Here is a 1,216-nt window from a genome sequence, read left to right on the forward strand (position 1 = left end):
GAAGACCTTCTGTGGATCAGCTCTGTTTTCCTAGAATGTTCCTCCGATTCCAGATTGGATTTCAGTGAGAGGCAAAGTCCACACCTTGTTATGATCCTCAAAGCATTCCAGAGTCATTTTTTACAATGTGCCACTTGTTCATACACATGAGCTGTAGGCTGTGTATGTCAATTCAGTGGAGTGCAGTTTCACAGAACATCAGACTGATTCTACTCATATGTTCCTGAGTGCATAGTGGTGGAAAACGTGTCACCACTAAAGTAAACAACATACGTGCTGATGGTTATCAGTGAAAGATATCTTAATTTATCCTGCTATCGCTGTTATATGGTCAATTGTAGGCACTACTGGTTAGAGTCCCTTGTGCAGGAAACAACACTCTAATAAACGTCAATGCACTGTGTGATATGTTTTTTCCATTAACCTGTTAGTGTAGCTTATATGTGAACAAATGGACTCTGCATGCCCATTAAAAAGACTGAGTGCTTCTGTCGGTCCACACTGGCACCAGAATATTTCTATTTCATTAGATATAGGTGTTTTTATGCATGAGCATAATTTTCTGGGAGATACTGTAATGTGGCATTATATCAATGTCACTAGTAATTGGAAATATTACAGACGTGGAAACTTAATTATGCCCATTTTGTTTTGTGATTGTGTTTTAGCCACACAAGTGTTTATTTATAATTCAAAGCACCCGAATACAATTTATGAATGAAATATTGAATTGATTCACTTCTGCTATAGGTATAGAAAACATATTTTGTTGTTATTGTATTCTTATGTTCATTTTGAAAAGGAACCAATAAAAATGCCTGATAAATAATGTATTAGTGTGTTTTTTTTATGACACCACATTTTTTATTATATGTATTGGTATTATTACGATGGTTGAACCTGCTTGCGCACAATTTTGTAAAAAGAAACCAATAAAAGTGCTTGTTAAATGTCCATTTATTTTTTTCAACTATATTTTTACTTAATTTAAGTGTCGATTATATTATGGTGTTTCTTGAGCTTTCTTTTTGAAGTGACTTGATACGTTTTGCATAACAATTGCGGTTTAGAAAATATGTTAGATCATATTACCTTTTACAAATGTATAAATGGAATCCGCACACTCTTACGCGCGCACACGCACACAAATGCCCGCACATGCGCGCGCGTATCAACTTTATTTAGTCCAGTGGGCGGGTCCAAGCTGTGGCCGCAC

This window comes from Syngnathus floridae, chromosome 15 (genome assembly GCF_059516105.1).
Source record: "Syngnathus floridae isolate MCC-2025c chromosome 15, RoL_Sflo_1.0, whole genome shotgun sequence".
NCBI lineage: Eukaryota > Metazoa > Chordata > Actinopteri > Syngnathiformes > Syngnathidae > Syngnathus > Syngnathus floridae.